General features: G+C 42.7%; 1 protein-coding gene across 5 annotated transcripts in view; it reads left to right on the plus strand.

Annotated features, from left to right (window-relative positions):
• Positions 1–247: 247 nt before the first annotated feature.
• IPO11 (importin 11) overlaps positions 248–23,628 on the plus strand; it is a 220,575-nt gene continuing 197,194 nt past the window's right edge. For 3 of the 5 annotated variants that reach the window (XM_063664844.1, XM_063664843.1, XM_063664842.1), the window contains exon 1: positions 269–430. The gene's annotated coding sequence lies outside the window, so the exon portion shown is untranslated. Of the gene's footprint in view, positions 431–23,628 lie in introns of all 5 variants that reach the window. The other 2 variants (XM_063664841.1, XM_054488214.2) reach the window with 1 other exon arrangement.

Genomic DNA, 23,628 nt, shown 5'->3' on the forward strand with positions numbered 1-23,628 from the left:
TGAAGCTTCAATCAACCCGGGAAACAATTGAGCTCCCTGGGAGTGGGAGAAACCGGACCTATGGTTTCCATGGTGACAGATCCGGCTAGTCCGGACTCCCGGCTCTTTATACTGCGCAAGCGCACACAACTGATTTGGATACCCCGCGCCTTTTGGTTCGAAGAGAAAGCCCCTCCTTCCACTTCCCGCCGTTCGCCTATCGCCTTCTCTCTTTGCCGGTTGCATGCGCACTGGGCTCCTGTGACGTAGTTTTAGCGCGTCCGTGTCGTTTGGAGCTGCGACGCTAAACATGGCGTGTTCCTAGAAGCCGCTTTCGGCATCAGTAGGCGGCGGCGTGGGGACTGGCAGCGTGAGGCGCGGGACCAGCCGACGCCACTTCGTGTTGGGAAGTGGGAGCGGGAGGCCGGGCAATTCCCGACCAAACTAAACGGTGAGGCCCCGACCCGAGAGCCACAGAGCGCGCGGGAGTGGAAGGGAGTGGGTTGGGCACCCGAGTCCCGAGAGGCGAGGGAGGAAAGTGGGGCTACCAGGAGATAAGGGATAACGGTAGCGAGGGAAGGGCGGCCTGCAGACTTGGCTGTTTGCGCAACCTTAGGAACCCGGGGAACTGGGGGATGGCCGAGACAGCCCGGGAGTGGGCAGCGTGGTAGCGGAGCAATCAGAGTGCGGGGTGGGAGGGACCGTATGCTAGGCTGAGCAGAGGCGAGTGTACCCATCGTGGCCGCGGTTGCGGACCTGGGTGATGCATTTGCCCTTGGGGGATAGGTGGTGCAAATTTTTAGATAAAGTGGTTATCTCGAGTATAAGACCGTTGTGCATTGTTACTGCGCACGCGACCTTGTTGTTAATAGCAATAGTGTGATAGCTTTAAACATTTGACCCTTACATGCTTTTAATGAAAAAGTGAAGGTAGTTGTCCATTTATAGAGAGGAGCTTCATGGAGAGGTATGGCCGCCAATTCTCAAGCTTAGCGACTGCTGCAGATTTATATTTGGGGGTATTTGTGATTCAGCAAAACTACTTTTGCTCATTGCATGTGTCATTTTTTCTTTATTATTTTGTGACATGTTGGTGAATGAGAGAAGTACTTCTGTCTGAAAGTGATTTGACTAAATAGCAAGGACTGGTAAATTACCTACTAGTGACAAGGTTGCAGTTGACTATACCTCCTCCTCTCCATAATTTAAACGAGCTCAGTTGTAGTGCGGTAGTGCCCTTCAGATTTCGGTTATTCTTCAGAAGGAAGTAAGGAAGAGCAGTTTGTAGCCATAATGCTTTTCCCCCTCCTCGGATAGGAATTTTCATCCTACATTTTCATGTTATTCCAAACTTCTCTGTTCAGTAGAGAAGCTTCAGATTAAGGGCAGGGTGACCCTTCTATAGGAGACATCCATTGCATGACACATATTACATCTTTCATCACTGAGGAAAAGGTGAAATTAGAAACATTTTCCCTTTTGGTTATGATAGGACTGGTATTTTCTCTGTTTCTGCAGTAACTTAGCACAGGGTATAGTAGAAACAATTAATTATAGTAGTGGCTTGTGGCCATATATTATAGTCCCGGGGTAGGAGGGTGGTCTCCGCCCTAGTTGAATTTCCTAAGGCCAAAGAGAATTTTCACCACAAACACATTTGGCTGTGGTGATGTTAGAGGTTTTAAACAAATATGTAGAGATTATCTGATCATTAATAGAACAATCTTTAGATTTTGTGATGTTTGAATATATTTGCATTTGGAATCAAACCAGAATGCAGCATGATCCTTGTAGGCATGTGGCTATTAAAATACACTGAAGATTTTTCCAGAAACAAATTTTTTTTTCCCCAGCAATAAAAATATTCAAATTTTGGGTAAGGTAATGTTTGATTATTTGGATTTTGACCTTTGTGTTATGTATTTGTACCTATGTGTGTGTGTGTATTTAACCTCACTTCTAATTTAGTGTTATTGATGGTAATATTTTTTCCTTTCTTTATCAGCTTCAAATAGGGACTGTTAATTTCAGAGCATTTAAGGAATGGCAAAACACATTTAGTGCTAGTGTGAGTCTGTAGTTCCTTTGGTTTGCTGACTATCAGACTGATTACAGATAAGTCCACAGTTATAAGCTTTGTAAAGCTTAATTTGCATCAGTGTTCTTTACCCTTGCTACTCAAATTGTGGTATATAGCATCACCTGGGAGTTTATTGAAATGTATGATCTCAGGCTCAATCCAGAGCTGCTGAATCAAAATCTGCAATTTTAACAAGTTATCTAGATGAAAGGAATGTTCAATAAATCTTGAGATGCACTACTTTGGTTGGTAACAGTTGAAGAACATTGAGGTAATGCACAAACCTGTATAAAAATTTATAGCATCATTTATTTTAATCTGAGGTGATCTTATGCTGATTATCCAGTCTGATGAAACTGAGGCCCGGAAAGTTAAGTGCCTTGCATAAGGTCACACGTACCTAGATTTATAACCCAGATTCCAGCTCATTCCAGTGCTTTTCTTTTGCTGGTTACTGTCAGAGCTTGTTATATTAAAAACGGACTAAAATTCATGAATGACAGTTAGGTGTTCATTCAATAACAAACATCTCTTGGGTACTGGACAGGCAGCCCAACAATTCTGTGTGTCCCTGCTAACTGCTCCTGTTTATCATGGTGGCTATTAACCCACCACTTTCCCTCTTTATTTTTTTTGAGATGGGGTCTCACTGTCACCTAGGCTGGAGTGCAGTGGCGTGATCTCTGCTCACTGCAACTTCTGCCTCCCGGGTTCAAGTGGTTCTCCTGCCTCAGCCTCCAGAGTAGCTAGGATTACAGGCGCCTGCCGCCAAGCCTGGCTAATTTTTGTATTTTTAGTAGAGACAGGGTTTCACCATTTTGGCCAGACTGGTCTTGAACTCCTGACCTCCCTGAACTCCACCCACCTTGGCCTCCCAAAGTGCTGGGATTACAGGATTGAGTCCGGCCCTCTCTTTACTCTATTTTTTTTTTTTTTTTTTTTTGAGATGGAGTTCTGCTCTTTTTGCCCAGGCTGGAGTGCAGTGGTGCGATCTCAACTCACTGCAACCTCCGCCTCCCGGGTTCATGTGATTCTCCTGCCTCAGCCTCCCGGGTAGCTGGGATTACTGGCATGCGCCGCCATGCCCAGCAAATTTTGCATTTTTAGTAGAGACGGGGTTTCTCCATGTTTGTCAGGCTGGTCTCGAACTCTCGATCTCAGGTGATCCGCCTGCCTCAGCCTCCCAAAGTGCTGGATTACAGGCGTGAGCCACCACGCCCGGCCCCCTCTTTACTCTTTACTGGATAAAGTTCCTTTCTGTTTCATAGAGGAAATGAAATACATTGAGTGGGAACTTCATTGCTTTCTGTTCTGTTTTATCTGCAAACATGAAGACCTCTATCTGTCCATCTCTAATTATATTCTGAGTTTTTTCTCTTTATGGGCAATATTTCCTTCATGTGTTTGCTAGGGCCGCCACAACAAAATACCTTATATTGGGTAGCTTAAACAAGATAATTTTTTTTCTCACAGTTCTGGAGGGTGGAAGTCCAAGATCAAGATGCAGATAAGATTGGTTTCCTGTAAGACCTCCATCCTTGGCTTGCAGATGGCCACCTTCTTGCTGCCTTTTCTCGTGGTCATCCTGTGTGTACATGCACCTCTGCTGTATCTTTTTGTTTTCTTTTTTTTTTTTTTTGAGACGGAGCCTTGCTCTTGTCTCCCAGGCTGAAGTGCAGTGGCCCGCTGTCAGCTCACTGCAACCTCCGCCTTCCCGGTTCAAGCGATTCTCCTGCCTCAGCCTCCTGAGTAGTTGGGATTACAGGCGCTCACCACCATGCCCGGCTAATTTTTATATTTTTAATAGAGACGGGTTTCACCATGTTGTTCAGGCTGGTCTCAAACTCCTGACCTCAGGTGATCTGCCCGCCTCAGCCTCCCAAAGTGCTGGGATTACAGGCATGAGCCAGTGCACTGGCCTGCTGTTTCTTTTTCTTATAATGGCATCAGTTATATTGGTTTAAGGCCCTACCTTAACAACCTCATCTTATCTTAATCGCCTCCTTAAAAACTTTATCTCCAAATACTGAGGGTTCGGGGGTTAGGGCTTCAACATGAATTTTTGAGGAACACAATTCAATCCATAACATTCAGTTACTCCTTTTTCAACTAGTACTAACTTAACAAGGATTTAAGCATACCCAAGTCTCTTATCTTTTTTCTTTTTCATTTTTTTTTGAGACAGAGTACTCACTCTGTTTCTCAGGCTTGAGTGCAGTGGTGCTATCTTGGCTCACTGCAACTTCTGCCTCCCAAGCTCAAGCTATCCTCCCACCTCAGCCTCTCTCGTGGCTGGGACCACAGGTGAGGTGCAGGCCACCATGCTTGGCTAATTTTTGAATTTTTTTTTGTAGAGATGGGGTTTTGCCACATTGCCCAGGCTTGTCTCAAACTCCTGGGTTCAAGCGATCCGCTGGCCTTGGCCTCCTGAAGTGTATTGGAATTATAGGGGTGAGCCACCACGCCTGGCCTCAAATCAAGTCTTATCTGAAATTTACCCTCCTTACCTTAGATCCTTAGATTCCTCTTCAGCTCTATCTATAATTATTTTTCTTATTTTTTTTTTTCTCCTTTTTTTAAGAGACAAGGTCTCTGTTACCCAGGCTGGCCTCAAACTTCAGGGCTCAAGTGATCCTGCTACTTCAATCTCATGAGTAGCTGGTACTACTTGTGTGTGCCACCATGCCCAGCTTATTTCCTTTAAGTTTCTTGAAAGAAATCTCTGTATTCATTTTCTTCACCTCCTTATTAATTTTTTTTTTTTTTTTTTTGGTATTTTGAAGGCTGACAGTCCACAGCAGTCACTGAATTTGATGTAGTGGTGATCACCATTGATATCTTTGTTGCTAAATCTAATGGAATCTGTTTAATCATTTGCCATTTTAACTACTTGTTCGTTCTTGAAATTTTCTTCTTATACTTCTGGGACACCATATTTTCCTTATTTCCTTCTTAGGTTTTAGCCAGTCTTTCCTTGGTTATTTTTCTCTTTTCTCTGACCACTTTAGATGTTTCACTCTGAGGCACTACCCTGCTCTCTTCTGAAAACCTTCAGATTAAAATCCAAACTACATAGTTTAGGAAATAAGGACTTTAATGCGCACTCTTCATGAATGGTCTCATTTGTGGTGACTTCAACTACTGCCTCTATTTTGATGACTCCCAAATCTCTGGCTTTTTAGCACAGGTCTCTCTTCAGCGCTGATATATGTAGTTGTCTTAAAATACTTGACATTCATGTCAAAAACGTTGTGTATTTCAACCTTCCTGACATTGTTTTCCTCCTATGAGCCATGCAGGCACCAATCAGTTAGAGAAGCCCAAAATCTTAATTCTTTCCCCTTATTAACTTATGTGTAACCCCTCCTCTAACTCTCCAACTATCTAATTATTTTATTTCCAACTCTCCAACTATCCATTATTTATTTATTTCTGAGACAGAATTTCACTCTTGTCGCCCAGGCTAAAGTGCAATGGTGCGATCTCGTCTCACCGCAACCTCTGCCTCCCAAGTTCGAGCGATTCTCCTGCTGCAGCTTCCCAAGTAGCTGGGATTACAGGCGTGCACTACCATGCCCACGCCTGCCTAGTTTTTTTTTTTTTTTCTTTGAGACAGATTTTCACTCTTATTGACCAAGCTGGAGTGCAGTGGCGCCATCTTGGCTCACTACGACCTCCGCCTTCTGGGTTCAAGTGATTCTTCTGCCTCAGCCTCCTGAGTAGCTGGGATTACAGGTGTGCGCCACCATGCCTGGCTAATTTTGTATTTTTAGTAGAGACGAGGTTTCTCCATATTGGTCAGGCTGGTCTCAAACTCCTGACCTCAGGTGGTCTACCTGCCTCGGCCTCCTAAAGTATTGGGATTACAGGCATGAGCCACTGCACCCAGCCAACACATATAGCATATAGCTTAAAATGTAAGTGTTTACAGTACAGTAAGCTATTAACAGTATAGTGCTATGAACAGCATTCATATAGTTAATAGTATTATGCAGAAAAATTAAGAAGGATATCGGGAACATAGAGATTCTTGGTTGAGGAATGAGCCCTTTTAGATTGGCAGTTAGTGGAGACCTCTTTAAATAGAGGACAACTTGAGCAGAATGGAATGCTGTCAAAGAGCAAGACATGCTTTTATCTAGAGACCAGAGCTTTCCAGCCAGAGGGAACAAATTGTACAAGGGAACGATAAGATACATTTTATACATATTTCACTAAATATGTTCACATATTGTCTCCAAGTCTCTGTTAATGTAGATAACTAGGTTGTGCAGACAACCTAGTCCTTTGTCTCCTTATTCTTGTATGCCTATGCAGGGGTTTCTGTAATTATAGCACCAGATGTGAAACTGCTTGGTCATAGAAGATACAGTCACGAGTTGCTTAAGGCTGGGATACATCCTGAGAAATGGGTCGTTAGGCAATTTTGTTGTTCTATGAACATCATATGAACAAACCTAGATGGTACAGCCTATTATATACCTGGGCTATGAGGTATATAACTTATTGTATCTAGGCTATAAGCCTGTACAGCATGTTACTGCACTGAATACTATAAGCAGTGGTAACAAAATGGTAAGTATTTGTGTGTTTAAACATACCTAAACTTAGAAAGGTACTGTAAAAATACAGTGTAGAAGTAAAAAATGGTACATCTGTATAGGGCACTTACCTTGAAAGGAGCTTGGAGGACTGGAAATTGCTTTGGATGAATCAGTGAGTGAGTGGTGAGTGAAAGTGAAGGCCTAGGGCATTATTGTACACTTAGGCTGCACTAAATTTATTAAGAAATTTTTTTCTTCAATAATCTTAGCTTATTGTAACTTTTAGTTTATAAACTTTAACTTTTTGTCTCTGTTGCAGTAACACTTAGCTTAAAACACAAATACATTGTGTAGCTCTACATTGTTTAAAACAGACGCAAACACACACATTAACTCAGGTACACACAAGGTCAGGATCATCAATATCTCTGTCTTCCACCTCCACTTCTTGTCTCACTGGAAGGTCTTCAGGGGCAATAACATTCATGGAGCTGTCATCTTCTATGATAGCAGTGACTTCTGAATTATCTCCTGAAGGGCCTGTCTGAGGCTGTTTTACAGTTAACTTTTTTTTTTAATAGGAGTAGTACATTGTAAAATTATGATAAGTATAGTAGTGGGGCTTGGTGGCTCACTTCTTTAATCCCAGGGTTTAGGGAGGCTGAGGTGGGAGGATTGCTTGAGGTCTGGGGTTTGAGATCAGCCAGGGCAACATAGCCAGACCCCATCTCTACAAAAAGTAAAAAAATTAGCATGGCATGATGGCTCATGCCTGTAGTCCCAAGTCTCAACTATTCAGGAGGCTGAGGTGGAACGACTGCTTGAGCCCAAGAGCTCAAGGTTGTAGTGAATTATGATGCCGGCATTGCTCTCTACCTCAGGCGACAGAGATCCTAACTCTTAAAAAAAAAAAAAGTAGGCTGGGCGTGCTGGCTCACGCCTGTAATCTTAGCACTTTGGGAGGCCGAGACGGGTGGATCATGGGGTCAGGAGATTGAGACCAGCCTGGCCAGCATGGTGATACCCTGTTTCTACTAAAAAAATACAAAAATTAGCCAGGCGTGGTGGCACACACCTGTAATCCCAGCTACGTGGGAGGCTGAGGCAGGAGAATTGCTTGAACTCGGGCGGTGGAGGTTTCAGTGAACCAATATCGCACCACTGCACTCCAGCCTGGGCAACGAGTGAAACTCCATCTCAAAAAAACAAAAACAAAAAAGTATAATGTAGTAAATGCATAAACCAGTAACATAGTTGTTTATTATCACTTTCAAGTGTTATATACTGTACCTAATTGTATGTGCTCTGCTTTTATACAAATGGCAGTGCAGTAGGTTAGTTTACACCAGCATCACCACTAACGTGTGAGTAATGTGATTTACTACAACTTAGGATGGCTATGATGTCACTATGTGATAGGAATTTTAAAGCTCCATTAAAATCTTATGGGATCACTGTTGTATCTATGTGGTCCGTATCTGACTGAAACTTTTTTTTTTTTTGAGACAGGGTCTCACTCTGTCACCCAGGCTGGAGTGCAGTGGCACGATCGTGGCTCACTGCAGCCTTGACCTCCTGGGCTCAGGTGGTTCTCCCATCTCAGCCTCCTGAGTAGCTGGGACTACAGGTGTGCCCCACCACGCCCAGCTAACTTTTTGTTTTTTTAGTAGTGATGGGGTTTCTCCATGTTGCCCAGGCTGGTCTCGAACTCCTGCACTCTAAGTGATCCACCCGCCTCAGCCTTCCAAAGTGTTGGATTACAGGTGTGAGCCACCATTTTTATGTGTTGTGTGACCCTCTGTGTGTCCTGGTCATAGAATATGCAAAATATATACTCACACTTAATTTCATTAGAGACAGCTAGATAGCTCTCCAAAGTTGTATTAATGGATATTCCCAGTAGCAGTGTTTAAGAGTTTCTGTTTCCATGCATTCTTGCCAGCGTTGAATATTTTTGGACTTTGTAATTTTTTGCTAGTCTGATGATCATAAAGTAGTTTTTCACTGTTTGCATTTTAAATCCCTGATAACCAGTGAGATAGCATCTCTTCTGATATTAATTAAACATTTAGCTCTTCTTTTCTATGTATTTTCTGCTTACACCCTTTGTTCACTTTTCTTGTATATTTGTCTTGTTGATTCACAAGGGTTCCTTGTATATTCTGTATAATACACCTTTGTTTTAGTTATGTATTAATAACATTTCTTCTCTTAATCTTCAACTTGTTAACCTTGTGTAGGGTATCTTCAATGACTCCATCAATTTCGGTCTTCAGTTCTGATGTAGTATAATTCATTAGGCAGATAGGCTGTGAACTTGATGTATTTTTGTTCTTTCTCAAGTCTAAAGCTAAAAATTCCCAGCTAATTTCACTTGAGATATTAATGGACAGCAATGAACAAAAGTAAAAGTGTTTAATCTTTAGGGAGTACTGGGTGGGGACAGGAGACTTGCATTTAAAGTTCTAGAAATGTCACTAATGAGCCTATGACCTTAGAGAAGTCAGTTTATCTCCTTTTCTCTTGGCCACAGTGTCTTGGTCAGTAAAACAAAATACTTAAACTGTGTAGAGAACTGATATGGGTGGCTCCAAGGTGATAGGAAAATTATATTTATTTACTTGTTAACTTATATGGACTCACAACTGAGAGAAAAATTATTTTAATGGTAAAATGTAGAATAGTGATTAACTGTGGGATTATTACTTGGCATACAGCACATGCATGTTTGAACAAATGGGTTTTTGTAAATACAGTGACAGGCTGAGCTCTTTATAGCAAGAATGAGATTCTTATAAGATACAGCTTTATAGACAGTGATGTCTTCAACCAGTAAATGGAAACTACCAATCGAAGATGTCTGTATTTGGAGAGAGGACTGATGATCTCTTACACTCAGCAAGAAGTTTTGCCTAACCGCTAGTTATAAATTATAGTCTGTTAAATTTAATCTAGGCTGTGGTGTTATCTCAATTCAGTGCCTTGCTCAAAATCAGTTTTATAGCTTTTCCTTCCTATTTTTTCCGTATCAAAGAAGGAACTTTATTTATTTATTGAGATGGAATCTTGCTGTGTTGCCCAGGCTGGAGTGCAGTGACACCATCTTGGCGCACTGCAACCTCCACCTCCTGGGTTCAAGCAATTCTCCTGCCTCAGCCTCCCTAGTAGCTGGGATTACAGGTGCCCACCACCATGCTCAGCTAATTTTTGTGTTTTCAGTAGAAATGGGGTTTCACCATGTTGGCTAGGCTGGTCTCAAACTCCTGACCTCAGGTGATCCACCTGCCTCGGCCTCCAAAAGTGCTGGGATTACAGGTGTGAGCCACTGCCCAGCCAGAGAAGGACCTTTAAAAGCAATAAGCATAATTGCTGTTCTTTAGTGGGTTTTGTACAGACATGTATTTTTGTTTTTCAGCTAAGGAGACGTCAGAGGGTGATGGTTGACAGTAGTTGGTACCTCACAGCAGGGCACTGATCAGGTAGGGGGTGTCAATATTGTTTAGGATAATGTATAACTTTTCTTATTAGGGAGAGATTAGTCACGGGGGACTCTTGTATATACCAAACAGGCAAGAGACTTATTGCAGTTTATCAGTGCCATTTTACTAAAAACTCCGGGTGAGACAGAAATACTCAAGTTTTTCGGACAGGTGTTCCTCTCACTTGTCTGCCTCCCCTGTCTATTGTCTTCTTATGTACTTTATACTTCACCCATTTATTATTTGCTTCCCATTTATTTGTCTCCCCACTATAAAATATGCTTCACAAGGCTTGGATTTTTTTTTGTCTTTGTAGTTAATCGATGTATCTCAAGTGCCTAGAATAGTGTCTGGCATTTGCAAGTGTTCAGTGTATATTTATTGAATGAATAAATATAGAAAAGCCTAATGATAAAGCAAGAAAATATCAGAAAGGGGATTGGAGAGCACAGGATTAGAAAAAAGGGTGTTAGATATTCCCAGTGAAAAGTATTATTAAATTTTGTTGGCTTGATATGCTCCATTTCAGTATAGAAAGATACAGAATAGATTGTTCATACATTCATTCATTTTTTTCAGCCATTCAGCACACTATTTACTCTTGCAGTGTTTTTTGTAGATATTTCTGTCTTTACTCTGATAAAATTTGTACTCCATATTGTTGTTCTTGGACCTCTTTCTGTCTCTTACCTTTTCTGTCTTCTGTCTGAGAAATCATTAGTTCTGTTATTGCTTTGTTTAGTTGATCATACATTTACTGAACATCCTTCACACTGTGCTAGGTAATGGCATTTATAGATGAGTAAGACATCATTCTTTCCTTTAAACAGATCATGATTTGGAGATGAGATAGAAGTAAACAAGGAAGTAAGTACAGCAATAGAAGTGTGTACTATGCAGAACAGTAGCATGGAGGAAGGAGTGCTTTACTGTCTACAGCAGTTAAAGATTTCCACAGGAGGTAATGTCTACCATGAAAAGCAACTTTAGTGATCTCTGTGTCCATTAGCGGCCATTTTAAAAAGCATACATAAAAGTAGACAGAATTTTATGATGAACCCCCATCTAGCCATCATCCAGCTTTAACAATTATCAACTTCATTTCGTCTTACCTCCCACGTACTTCTCTAGTTACATTGATAGAAGATCTAGAAGCTTGGTCAGATTCAGGTTTGTTTGTTTGTTTGTTTGTTTTTTTGGCAAGCAGCCTTTAAGATTTTGGTTTCTCAAAATAATAAACTGTTCATGTCTTTAAGTTTTCTAATATACTCACTTTTCTATTTTGGTTATCGTAGAACTCTTCCCCAGTCTTCACAGAAATTAATTTCTTTCTTGTCTTTGGCATATTGTCTTTCTCTAGTTTGCTTTTGACTCTGGGCAGTTTAACAGTTTGCTTGTATTTCCTATCCACGATTCCCCAGTGAAACATTTTTTGCCTCTTATTCTTCTCTTTGTAGACTTGGGCTATAGAGGATGATTTTTTTTTGAGACATGGTCTCACTCTGTTGCCCAGACTGGAGTGCAGTGGTGTGAATATGGCTCACTGCAGCCTCAACCTCCTGAGCTCAAGTCATCCTCCCACCTCAGCTTCTTTTTTTTTTTTTTTTTTTTTTTTTGAGACGGAGTCTTGCTCTGTCGGCCAGGCTGGAGTGCAGTGGCGCAATCTGAGCTCACTGCAAACTCTGCCTCCCGGGTTCACGCCATTCTCCTGCCTCAGCCTCCCGAGTAGCTGGGACTACAGGCACCCGCCATCACACCCGGCTAATTTTTTGTATTTTTAGTAGAGATGGGGTTTCACTGTGTTAGCCAAGATGGTCTCGATCTCTTGATCTCGTGACCTCGTGATCCGCCTGCCGGGGTCTCCCAAAGTGCTGGGATTACAGGCGTGAGCCACCGCGCCCGGCCCAGCTTCTTTTTGAGAAGAGGTCTCGCTCTGTTGCCCAGGCTGGAGTGCAATGGCATGATCTTGGCTCACTGCAACCTCTGCCTCCTGCCACCTCAGCTTCTTGAGTAGCTGGGACCATAGGTGCATGCCACCACACCTGGCTAAGGTTTTTTTTTTTTTTTTTATTTTAATTTTTTGTAGAGATGGGGTTTTGCCATGTTGCCCGGACTGCCAGGCTGGTGTTGAACTCCTAGGCTTAAGCAGTTCTCCTGCCTCTGCCTCCCAAATTGGTGGGATTACAGACGTGGGCCACCACACCCAATCTGAATATTTGTTCTTATTTCAGGCGATTCTCCTGCCTCAGCCTCCCGAGTAGCTGGGATTACAGGCGAGCGCCACCACACCTGGCTAATTTTTGCATTTTTAGTAGAGACGGGCTTTCACCATGTTGTTCAGGCTGGTCTCGAACTCCTGACCTCAGGTGATCCACCCGCCCCAGCCTCCTAAAGTGCTGGGATTATAGGCGTGAGCCACCATGCCTGGCCAATTCAAATTATTTTTACAGCTTTAGGAATGATAGAAACAATAGTACATTATCTGGTAAAGAAAGAAGCAAGTTGATGTGGGAACTGGTATGGAGAAGGCTTAGAAATGAAAGTAAAGATACAGTTGCTAACAAATACAAATGTATTTTCCTTTTATGTGATACAAGTGTACACAATATATAGAAGTGTATATAATAAGTGAAGCCTAATGGAAAGTAAATAATACATTAGACTGTTTTGGTTAGTTTGATTTTTCCAAGACTGTTTAAGTATTTTAAACTATTGTCTTTATAAACACCAAATAGTAAGAACATTAAGTACCCAATAGATAGGACTATTTGGAGCTAAACTGCTATTTGAGAATAAACAAAACATAAAACCCCTGCTGTTTGATTATAAGACTCAGAGTCCCTTGGGTGAGAGTTGACTCTTGGTAAACACTGCCTTCACAAATCCAGATAATATGACAAAACTATTTGCTTACCGGCTGGTTGTGGTGGCTCATGCCTGTAATCACAGCACTTTGGGAGGCCAAGGCGGGTGGATCACCTGAGGTCAGGAGTTCAAGACCAGCCTGGCCAACATGGTGAAACCCAGTCTCTACTAAAAACACAAAAATTAGCTGGGCGTGGTGGTGGGTACCTGTAATCCCAGCTACTTGGGAGGCTGAGGCAGGAGAATTGCTTGAACCCAGGAGGTGGAGCTTGCAGTGAGCTCAGATTGTGTCATAGTATTCCAGCCTGAGCGACAAGAGTGAGACTCTGTCTCAAAACAAACAAACAATTGCTTACCTCCTTGTGCTACTGAAAACAAGGTTTCTAAACTTTCTCTCCTGAACTTTCATGAGAGTGCAGTTATTGACTACATTACCTACTTGATATGTGCTTAACAAGAGAAATACGTGATGATTTGCAGCTCTTGAGCAGTTGGGATGTTTTTGGAGAAAGGAAGAGAAATAAAGCAAGTATCTAATTCCTATGGAAATTTAAGCAGATGTAAAATGAAAACTCTTGGCCTTAAAAAATGTTTTTTTTCATTATTAAAGTGTGTCGACTATAAGAATGATAACCCCTGGAGCTTTCTTTTTTTTTTTTTTTTAAGTGTTATAGTTACTAATTAAAATGTAAAGCTTTCTGTTTTATGTATCAAAACATTATGTTGTACATCATAAATATATACAAGTTCTACTTGTCAATTAAAAAATAAATGAAAAACAAGTCATATTATTTCTGAGGGCTCTGTTCTGTTCCATTGGTCTCTATCTCTGTTTTGGTACCAGTACCATGCTGTTTTGGTTACTGTAGCCGTGTGGTATAGTTTGAAGTCAGGTAGCGTGATGCCTCCAGCTTTGTTCTTTTGGCTTAGGACTGACTTGGCAATACGGGCTCTTTTTTGGTTCCATATGAACTTTAAAGTAGTTTTTCCAATGACTTTCATTGGTAGCTTGATGGGGCTTTCTTAACACAACTATTGTTTATAATTTGATGTGTTTACTGCTTGTCTTTTTGTAGGTGTTTTTATTTTGTATAGTATTATATATGTATTTTATATTGTAATTTTTATTTTTTTATATATATTTCTCTAGTTACAAAACAGACAGAGTATTTTTAAGTTATGATTGGCTTAAGCAGGTTTAAACTTGTAGTTCCAAATGCACTTCTTTTTTCTTTCTGTTTTTTTTTTTGATACGGAGTTTTGCTCTTGATGCCCAGGCTGGAGGGCAATGGCGCGATCTCGGCTCACTGCAATTTCTGCCTCCCGGGTTCAAGCGATTCTCCTGCCTTAGCCTCCCGAGTAGCTGGGATTACAGGCACCCGCCACCACACCTGGCTCATTTTTTGTATTTTTAGTAGAGACAGAGTTCCACCACATTGGCCAGGCTGGTCTCGAGCTCCTTACCTCAGGTGATCCACCTGCCTCGGCATCCCAAAGTGCTGGGATTACAGACGTGAGCCACTGTGCCCTCCAGATGCATTTCTAACAAGCAGGAGTTTGCAGGTTTTTTGAAAACTCCAAGCAGAAGTTTGTAGGTCGTTTGAAACTCTTGAGTAGATTTGATGTTTTAGGAGTACGGAAGGGAAAGCAAGCAAATAGCTTCTCTCTTTGATGTCACATATATTTTGTTGTGCGTTTTTTCCTCCCAAACAAACCAGTTTTTGACAGTCTGCATGAAGTGTCATAGGGCAGGTGTCCCCAGCCGTCAGGCCATGGACCAGTATCAGTCAGTCCGTGGCCTGCTAGAAACTGGGCCACATTGCAGGAGGTGAGCAGTGGGTGGAGAGTGAGCATTACTACCTGAGTTCCACCTCCTATCACATCAGCAGCAGCATTAGATCCTCATAAAAGTGCAAACCCTGTTGTGAACTGCATGTGCAAAGGATCTAGGTTGCATACTCCTTATGAGAATCTCACTAATGCCTGATGATCTGCGGTGGAACGTTTCATCCAGAAACCATCCTCACCTGCCCTTTACCCCTCTTGCACTGCCCCGCCCCATCTGTGGAAAAATTGTCTTCCACGAAACCAGTCCCTGGTACCAAGAAGGTTGGGGGCTCGTGTCATAGGGAATACATCAGTAGCCCTGGTGGTTCTTTTAGCTGAAGGTATTTGGGAAATATATGGAAGCATCTGTAGTCAATCTGTTTAAGGTGTTAATAACGTATAGTGTGCAGGGACGGAGATGCTAAACAACCTGTAATGCATGCACAGAAAAGAATTTTCTTGTCTAAACTGCCAAAGACTTCTGCTGAGAAACTGAAATGAATCCAGATGTTGCAGTACTCATTTGAATCCAGATGTTGTAGTACACACTAGTATCTTTGGAACCTCCTTGTCTTATGCCAGAAGTCTTACGTTCTTTCACCTTGCTTTAATTTCTTGATCTTTTTGGCCCTGAGTTAACATCAATTGTTGTTGAAACTGTAGACGCTTTTTTTTTCTTTACAGAGACAGGGTCTCATTATGTTACCCAGGCTGATCTTGAACTCCTGAGCTCAAGTGATCCTCCCATCTTGGCCTCCTAAAGTGCTGAGATTGCAGGTGTGAGCCACCATGCCTGGCCTATATAAGTCACATTTTATTTATTTATTTTTTTGAGGCGGAATCTCACTGTGTCGCCCAGGCTGGAGTGCTGTGGTGTGATCTCAGCTCACTGCAACCTCCGCCTCCCTGGTTCAAGGGATTCTCCTGTCTCAGCCTCCTGAGTAGCTAGGATTACAGATGCACGCCACTACACCTGGCTAATTTTTGTATTTTTAGTAGAGACAGAGTTTCACCATGTTGGTCAGGCTGGTCTTGAACTCCTGATCTCGTGATCCACCCGCCTCAGCCTCCCAAAGTGCTGGGATTACAAGTGTGAGCCCCCCCGCCTGGCTATAAGTCACATTTAAAAAACACATAAGTCACAATTAAAAACATTTTTTTGTTAGAGACAGGGTCTCACTTTGTCGCCCGGGCTAGAGTGCAGTGGCACAGTCTTAGCTCACTGCAAGTCGGACTCCTGGGCTCCTCCACACTCAACCTCCTGAGTAGCTAGCTGGGACTACAGGTTTGTGCCACTACTCCTGGCTAAATTTTTTGTTTTTTATTTTTTTGTAGAGTTGAGGTCTTGCTGTGCTGCCCCGGCTGGCCTCGAACTCCTGGGCTGAAGCTGTCCTCCTGCCTAAACCTCCCGAAGTGCCGAGATTACGCTTGCGCCACTGCACATGGCTATCTCTTGTGGATTTTGACATTTACATAATGAAAGCACTTAAAAAAAAAACAGCTTTATTGAGCTGTAATTTACAGTCCGTGTAATTCACCCACTGAAAAGGGTGTACAATTCAATAATTTTTAGTATATTCACAGAGTTGTGCCACCATCATTACAGTCAGTTTTAGAACATTTTCATCGTCCCAAATAGCAGTTGCTCCACATTTTCCCCCAATTCTCCAGCCTAGGGAACCACTTAATCTACTTTTTTGTGTTATAAATTTGCCTGTTCTTCATATTTCATATAAATGGGAATCATGCAGCTTGTGGTTTTATGTGACCGGCTTCTTCCGCTTCGGGTGATGTTTTCAAGGCTCATTCATGCTTTAGTATGTTACAGGATTTCATTCCTTTTTAGGTGAAATAATACTTCATTGTATGGAAATACCACATTTTATTTTATTTTATTTATTTTAATTTAATTTAATTTTCGTTTTTGAGACAGAGTCTCACTGTGTGGCCCAGGCTGGAGTGCAGTGGCGTGATCTCGGCTCACTGCAACTTCTGCCTCCTGGGTTCCAGTGATTCTCGTGCCTTAGCCTCCCGAGTAACTGGAATTACAGGCGCACACCACCACGCCCGGCTGATTTGTGTGTGTGTGTGTGTGTGTGTGTGTGTGTGTGTGTGTTTGTGTATATATATATATTTTTTTTTTTTTTGAGACAGTCTCGCTCTGTCGTCAAGGCTGGAGTGCAGTGGTGCGATCTTGGCTCATTGCAACCTCCACCTCCCGGGTTCAAGTGATTCTCCTGCCTCAGCCTCCCGAGTAGCTGGGACTACAGGCATGTGCCACCACACCCAGCTAATTTTTTGTATTTTTAGTAGAGTTGGGGTTTCACCATGTCAGCCAGGCTGGTCTCGATCTCCTGAGCTTGTGATCCTCCTGCCTCAGCTTCCCGAAGTACTGGGATTACAGGAATGAGCCACTGCGCCTGGCCTGATTTTTATATTTTTAGTAGAGATGGGTTTTCACCATGTCGGCCAAGCTGGTCTCGAACTCTGGACCTCGGGATCTGCCCACCTTGGCCTCCCAAAGTGCTGGGATTATAGGCATGAGCCGCTGCACATGGCTGAAATACTCATTTTATTTACCCATTCATCACATGATGGATATTTGAGTTGTCAGTTTTTGGCTATTATGAATAATGTTGCAGTGAATATCTATATACGAGTTTTCGTATGGACATATTCATTTCTCTTGAGTATATGTCCAAAGGTAGAATTGCTATGTTATATGTTATTCTGTGTTTAACATTTTAAGGAACTGCCAGACTTTTCCAAAGTGGCCATTTTACATTTGCACCAGCAATGCATGAGGGTTGCAGTTTCTCCTTACTGATGCCTCATCATCTTTTTTTAAACAGCTGGACACCATTGATCAGATCATTATCTTTTTGATTATAGCAGTAGTAGTGGGCCTTGACCTCCAGGGCTCAAGCAGTCCTCTCACCTCAGCCTCCCAAGTAGCAGGGACCACAGGCGTGTGCCATCACACCTGACTAACTTTTTCTATTTTTGGTAGAGATGGGTTTTCGCCATGTTACCCAGGCTGGTCTTGAACTCCTGAGCTCAGGCAAACTGCTTGCCTCAGCCTCCCAACATGCTGGGATTACAGGTGAGAGCCACCATGCCAGGCCCCTTAATCTCAGAAAGTAGTTTAGCAATGTATTTAATTTAATTTAATTACTTAATTTTTTTTTTTTTTTTTTGAGACAGAGCCTTGTTCTGTCACCAGGCTGGAGTCTAGTGGCGTAATCTTGGCTGACTGCAACCTCTGCCTCCCAAGTTCACACGATTCCCCTGCCTCAGCCTCCCGAGTAGCTGGGATTACAGGCGTGCACCATCACGTCTGGCTAATTTTTTGAATTTTAGTAGAAACGGGGTTTCACCGTGTTGGCCAGGCTGTTCTTGAACTCCTGACCTCAGGTGATCCTCCCGCCTCACCCTCCAAAAGTGCTATTACAGGTGTGAGCCACGTGAGCCACCGTGCCTGGCCTTATTTTGTTTTTTGAGACAGTCTCCTCTGTCACCCAGGCTGCAGTGCAGTGCTGCGCTCTCCTCACTGCAACCTCCGCCCCCTGGATTCAAGTGATTCTTGTGCCTCAACCTCCTGAGTAGCTGGGACTACAGGCATGTGCCACGGTATGCCTGGCTAATTTTTTATATTTTTAGTAGAGATGGGGTTTGCTATGTTGGCCAGGCTGGTCTTGAACTCCTGGCCCCAAGTGATCCGCCCACCTCGACCTCCCAAAGTGCTGGCATTACAGGCGTGAGCTACCACATCTGGGCCTTACAGTGTATTTTAAAACTCTTCATTTTCCTTCCTTTCCCACCAGGCACTTCTGTGCACAGTACTCACTTATCTAATTGTGCGCTTGCTTAGAAATTCCAGGGGCTATTTTTTGTTGTTTGTTTGTCTGAGACGAAGTCTTGCTCTGTCACCCAGGTTGGAGTGCAGTGGGGTGATCTCGGCTCACTGTAGCCTCTACCTCCTGAGTTCAAGCGATTTTTCCAGGGGCTAATTTTAAAACAAATCAGGCATAGAGACTCAGCTGTGGAATCCTCCTGCTTAGGAGGAGTTACAGATAGTCTACCACCACCAGGCTAAAGTCAAGATGATGCCAGCTGTACCACCGGCTTACTCAAGATAGCCATTGAAACAAGGCATGCAGACCAGGCGCAGTGGCTCACACCTGTATTCCCAGCACTTTGGGAGGCTGAGGTAGGCGAATTACTTGAGGCCAGGAGTTTGAGACCAGTCTGGCCATCATGGCAAAACCCCAGCTCTATTAAAAATATAAAAGTTAGCCAGGCTTGGTGGTGCACGCCTATAATCCCAGCTACTTAGGAGGCTGAGGCACCAGAATCACTTGAGCCCAGGAGGCAGAGGTTGCAGTGAGCTGAGATCGCACCACTGCACTCCAGCCTGGGTGACAGAGCAAGACTCACATACATACATACATACATACGAACATACATACATACAAACATACATAAGGCATGCAGACCTGTACCCTGCTGCACCACTCCTGTATGTTTCTTATACCAAGTTTTTCTTCTTAAACCCCTTCACTCAGCCCAAAAAAAAATGAAATGGTTCCTTTGAGGCTTGAGCTGGGCTATTTTCCCATTTACTAACACTTAAGTAAAAGCTGCTTTCCTTTTACCACACCATACTTTGACTGCTGAGTGGCAAACGGCCAAACTTGAGTTAGGTACTTTATTTATCCTGGTGTGGTACCTCTGCTCTTTGAGCAAGCTGTTGTGGGCGTGATAGAGGCTCACTATTCTTTGCCTGCTGCCCTGTGGTAGAGCTTCTGCCCCAGGAGTGGTGCCTGGATGGAAGAAGAGAGCCCTAGACCTCTAGCTGTGTTTGCCTGGTATAGAATTTCTGTAGCATATAGCTGGGGTGTATGAGAAATGCTGGCTGGCTGGCTACCCATTCTGGGGAGAAACCGTAGCCCTTGGCTGGGAGTTAGGGTGAGAGAGAGCCCTGTGTTCTTGGCTATATGTCCCTGGAGTAGAGCTTCTTCACATTGTGGGGTAGGGCTGGGTTTGTGGCTCAAAAGCCTTCCAAGATTTAGTAATATTTGTCGCATAGATGTTTCTGTATTTGCTGTATGCAGTTAAGACATTTTCTGGAGACTTTGAGCTTTTTATAATTTTCACCAGTTAGGGTTGTATCCCTGAGGAGAGGGTCTGTGGAGCTACTTACGTCATCATTCCAGAAATATTCTTTCTCTTCTAATTCTTTTAAACTGGAAGTTAGGCCCAGTCTTGATTAGATTAATGTTGACCATTTTTGAAGTTTCAGAGGCGAGGCTGTGGGCTGCGTATTTCATCATATCAGGAGGCACTTAAGGTCAAGTTGTGTTGCTATTGTTGATAACCGAATTTACTCTGTTGGCTAAGCTGGCGACTGATGATGGATTTCTTTATTTTAAAGATTTGTTTCTTCATTACAATTAGCAAGTAATCTGTGGAGTGATACTTGGACACACTGGGAACATTCTGTTCCCCAACAACTGTTCTTTCATTTAATGGTTTTAGCATGGGTTATTTACCCATGCCTGAATAAATTATTTCACTGTGGGAACCCTTTTTATTTTGAAACACTCTTCTTCGGTTTTTACTCTAATTTTGGCACCTTTTTGTTTTTTTTTTTTTTTAAAGTCAATCTACTTAATGTGTTGGCATTTAGTAGGCTTGCTGGGGTTATTGTATGTGTGAAATGCCCTAGAACTAATGACAAACACAGATAATACAAATATTCTGAAGAAAATTGTTATGTATGGCTGAAATTGAAGTCACTGCAGGTCTGATAAATCTGTTAGTAGCAGGTAAAGATGCTGAGTTTTCTTTTGTTTACTTGTTTCTTTTAATGAGCACTTTCATGTTTCCAACTATAGGCAACATTTGTATACCTTTGGGCTTTGGGTTTTTACCCATTTAGATGAACCACTCATATTGGTTCTGTGTGGGAGATATACTCTGGGTGCCAACTGGTATGGTAGAAATGTACTTTTCACAATTTGTTTTAACAATAAGAATAGCTTCCTCTGCCTCTCACCCCAGTAGCCCACAGATTTTGGGTAGACAACAGAGACTGTTCTGATTCTTATCCTAACAACTACTGCAGTGTCTGGCACAAAATAGGTGCCTCAAAAATGTATGAACTGAGCTCTTCCCCGCCAGACTGGATGGGCTTCTTAGGAGCAGGGATCAAAGCAAGGGGAGGACCTGGATGGGGCAGATACTGGAAGGAGGCAGGGATGGGAAACTCTAGCAGATTCCACTAGAACAGGAAAAATGGTGAGGGTAAGGATTGCTTTGCTGTGTGCATTTATGTTCTCTGCACAATCTTTGCTCTAGGGGAAAATTGCTTTGAGGGTTGGCAGTAGTCAGTGATTTTTTTAGGAATAGTCCAAAGCAAGGCTGTGACTTTTATCTTTATTTCTTTGGTGGAGGGGGTGGGATGAGGATGAGTTCTGGTAGAGCTTTTTTCCTTTCATATGTTGATATCAGTATGTTTATATTCTTCCTATCCTGCGTCTATTTTTATACCTATATGGAAAGCCTAGACACCTTATTTTGCCCCATTTGTTCCTGCCCTTTTCTCCAACTTCATTTTCCGCCACTTTCCCCTTTTCTCACTAAGTGTCAGTAATGTTGGCCTTCTTAAGTTTGTTTCTAATCGCAAGGCCTTTTTTCTAGTTTCCCTGTCTGAAGCTCTGCCTTCTGATCTTTGCATGGGTTTCTCTTGTCATTCACGTCTCTCATAAATGTCACTTCTCAGAAGCCTTCACTGAATACCCAGTCTAAAGTGACACACTCAATTGCAGTCAGTCTTTTTTGTTTGTTTGTTTGTTTGTTTTGAGACAGGGTTTCTCTGTTGCCCAGGCTGGAGTGCAGTGGCGTGATCACAGCTCACTGTATCCTAGACCTCCCTGGGCTCAGGTGATCCTCCCACCTTAGCCTCCTTAGTAGCTGGGACTACAAGTGCACACCACACCTGGGTAATTTTTGTATTTTCTGTAGAGACGGGATTTTGCTCTGTTGCCCAGGTGGGTCTTGAAGTCCTGGGCTCAGGCGATCTGTCCACCTCAGCCTCCCAAAGTGCTGGGATTAACAGGTGTGAGCCACCACACCTGGCCATGAGATGTGCTTTAAGTGTAAAATATACACAGGATTTTGAAGATTTAGTATTAAAAGTAAAATATCTCAGTATATTTAAAAAATATTGGTTACATGTTGCAATGATAACATTTTGGATATATTGAGTCAAATACACTATTAGGCCTGGTGCAGTGGCTTCCACCTGTAATGCCAGAACTTCAGGAGGCCGAGGTGGGCGGATCATTTGAGGTCAGGAGTTTGAGACCACCTTGGCCAATATGGTGAAACCCAGTCTCTACTAAAAATACAGAAATTAGCTGGGCGTGGTGGCTTGCGCCTGTAGTCGCAGCTACTTGGGAGGCTAAGACTGGAGAATCACTTGAACCCGGGAGGCAGAGGTTGCCATGAGCTGAGATTGCACCACTGCACTGTAGCCTAGGCAACAGAGTGAGACGCTGTCTCAAGAAAAACAAACAAACAAACATATATATATGAGCAGCTGTAGTAAAATATATATAATATATTAAGATTAATTTTACATACTTCTTTTTACTACTTAACGTGGCTGCTAGAAAATGTAAAATTAGGCCAGATGCTATGGCTCATGCCTGTAATCCCAGCACTTGGGGAGGGATTGCTTGAGCCTAGAAGTTTGAGACCAGTCTGGGCAACAAAGTGAGACCTTGTCTCTACAAAAATAATAATAATAATAAAAAAATTAGCTGGGCCTGGTGGTGCATGTCTGTGTTCCCAGCTACTTAGGAGGCTGAGGTGGAAGATCACTTGAGATTGAGGCTGCCGTGAGCAGTGATCACGTCACTGTGTTACAGCCTGGGTGTTAGAAATTTAAAATCTTAATCTGGGCTGTGCATGGTGGCTCACGCCTGTAATCCCAGCACTTTGGGAGGGCAAGGACCTGGCAGGCAGAGGTTGCAGTGAGCCAAGATCGTGCCACTGCACTCCAGTCTGGGCAACAGAGCAAGACTCTTGTCTCAAAAAAAAAAAAAAAAATCTCAATCTGGCCAGGCATGGTGGCTCATGCCTGTAATCCCAGCACTTTGGGAGGCCGAGGCAGGCGGATCACCTGGGGTCAGGAGTTTGAGACTAGCCTGGCCAACATGGTGAAACTCCGTCTCTACTAAAAATACAAAAATTAGCTGGGCTTGGTGGTGTGCGCCTGTAATCCCAAATACTGGGGAGGCTGAGGCAGGAGAATCGCTTGAACCCGGGAGGTGGAGTGAGTTGAGATTGTGCTGTTGCACTCCAGCCTGGGCGACAGAGCTAGACTCTGTCTCAAAAAATAAATCAAAATCAAATCAAATCTTAATCCAACTCTATTAGTAACTGTTGGTATTTTTCAGATTCTAGTTATTAGGCCCTTTTTAAGATGGTACAATGAAATTTTTGTGTTTTTGATTAGCCCTGCTTTACTTACATAGGTTTTGAAATGGTTGATTTTCCCTAAAAGATAATCTAGGTCAGATTTCTTGTTGAATCAACATTTGGGATCTTGCCATTTCACTGCAATTTAATTGTAATTATTTTAACAAAGGAATTCATTTGCTTTGGCTATATTCTTTATAGGCTAGTAACTTTCAGACTTTTACTGTCTGGAACATTCTTCAGTCACAGAGATAGCCACTGTCACTAAGCTGTATCAATACAGTACAACGCTATTCCCTGTCACCCCTGCACTGAGAACTTTGACTTATTTTCTGTCAATATTTTTAGCTTTCAATTTTAATCCTTA

The sequence above is a fragment of the Pongo pygmaeus genome, chromosome 4 (genome assembly GCF_028885625.2).
Source record: "Pongo pygmaeus isolate AG05252 chromosome 4, NHGRI_mPonPyg2-v2.0_pri, whole genome shotgun sequence".
Taxonomy (NCBI): Eukaryota; Metazoa; Chordata; class Mammalia; order Primates; family Hominidae; genus Pongo; species Pongo pygmaeus.